We start from the raw sequence: 2,189 nt of genomic DNA on the forward strand, positions 1-2,189 counted from the left end.
ATTGTGTACCGTGATTCGTCACTCCACACGACGGTTTTTCCACTGTTCAATCGTCCAATGTTTTCGCTCCTTACACCAAGCGAAGCGTCGTTTGGCATTTACCGCCGTGATGTGTGGCTTATGAGCAGCCGCTCGACCATGAAATCCAGGTTTTATCACCTCACGCCTAACTGTCATAGTACTTGCAGTGGATCCTGATGCCGTTTGAAATTCCTTTGTGATGGTCTGGATAGATGTCTGCCTATTACACATTACGACCTTCTTCAACTGTCGGCGATCTCTGTCAGTCAACTGACGAGGTCGGCCTGTACGCTTCTGTGCTGTACGTGTCCCTTCACGTTTCCACTTCACTATCATATCGGAAATAGTGGACCTAGGGATGTTTTGGAGTGTGGAAATCTCGCGTACAGACGCATGACACATGTGACACTCAATCACTTGAGCACGTCTGAAATCCGTGAGTTCCGCGGAGCGTCCCATTCTGCTCTCTCGCGATGTCTAATGAACTGGCAGTAGGTGGCAGCACAATGCACCTAATACGAAAAACGTATGTTTTTGGGGTGTCCGGATACTTTTGATCACATGTTGTAATTTCAGTTAATTTCTATGTACTTTACTAGTAAAGAAGTGAGACTTAAAATATAATATATTGATAACTCATAATCATTTATAAATTATAGACTGCAGCAATCAGTCGTCCTTTTTTAGATTTTATTACGCAAATCCAGATTTCGGTTAGTAGCTAGCCATTCTCAATGCATGTAAGTCCCTGTTGCATTGCACTTACATGCATTCGGAATAGAAAATAGTGCATTGAGAATGAAGCTACGAGCCGAAATCTGGATTTGCGTAGTAAAATCTAAAAAAGGACGACTGGTTGCTGCTCTCTATAATTTATAAGTCACATAAAACTCGCTGAGTGCACTCACTTTCCGAATGGAATGCAACCTGATCATCATCAATTATTTTTGAACAGTATTTTCCATACTTGTCCACGCAAAGTTAGCTATCAGTACTTCCATAACCATCCTAAAGACAATAAAGACAACTATACTCGGTAAAAACATCAATCAGTCCTTCACATTACGCAAAACACACAGTTGAGAAGCTACGATGAGGAAATAACCTGCACTGAATTACTGTGTATACAGTATGAAAACACATTACAATCGGTGACAAAAATTGATGTTAGGACTAATCGTTAGGAATTTTGAGCATGTTAAACTCACCAGTCTCACCAAATCACATATGAGGCGAGAGGGAGAGGCAATGCATATCTCACGTCAACATTTTAAATCCGAGAATAGACATTATGGTAGCGGATAACTCTTTGTTTATCGAGCATAGACAATACAAAAGTGCTCTCCAACCGTCATTGCCCCTCTAAACTGAATGTTTTACACGTGCCCAGGATTCGCCGATTTAAAACAAGACCACCCAAGTGGCAGATTGCATTCGGGTAGTTCCCGGCCGCGCCAACGGCCTCGCCGCAGTGGTAACACCGGTTCCCGTCAGATCACCGAAGTTAAGCGCTGTCGGGCTGGGCTAGCACTTTGGTGGGTGCCCACCCGGTCTGCCGAGCGCTGCTGGCAAGCGGGGTGCACTCAGACCTTGTGAGGCAAACTGAGGAGCTACTTGATTGAGAAGTAGCGACTCTGGTCTCGTAAACTGACAGAAACGGCCGGGAGAGCTGTGTGCTGACCACATGCCCCTCCATATCCGCATCCAGTGACGCCTGTGGGCTGAGGATGACACGGCGGCCGGTCGGAAACGTTGAGCCTTCCAAGGCCTGTTCTGACAGAGTTTAGTTCCCTGCTGCACCTTTCGAAATCATAAGTGTGTCAGTCGGTAAGGCTGTCGTGATATTCTGTAACGTATATATACCTGATGTTATTGTGGTGTTAAAAAGGAATCGGTATCAAAACTTTTGTAATGTGTATGTTAAGCAGCATGCCAACACTCCAGCTAGATGTTAATTGTTCTTGGAAGGAAGCTAAGGTAAAGTTCGCCGACAAGAACTCTCTTAGTGATCTTACAAATCAAGAGATTGTAAAGCTATGTAGTCATACGGTTCAAACGAAGGCACAAAGAATGTTGTATTTCATTTTCAAAGTAAGAAAAAAATGTTGTATATCATCTGCAAAGTGCCATTTAGTGTATGTAATATATCAATTAAAGGTCAGTTTTTT

General features: G+C 43.5%; 1 pseudogene; it reads left to right on the forward strand.

Annotated features, from left to right (window-relative positions):
* Window positions 1–1,474: 1,474 nt before the first annotated feature.
* On the forward strand, window positions 1,475–1,592 carry LOC126429460 (5S ribosomal RNA; annotated as a pseudogene).
* Window positions 1,593–2,189: the final 597 nt, after the last annotated feature.

This window comes from Schistocerca serialis, chromosome 1 (assembly GCF_023864345.2).
Source record: "Schistocerca serialis cubense isolate TAMUIC-IGC-003099 chromosome 1, iqSchSeri2.2, whole genome shotgun sequence".
Taxonomy (NCBI): Eukaryota; Metazoa; Arthropoda; class Insecta; order Orthoptera; family Acrididae; genus Schistocerca; species Schistocerca serialis.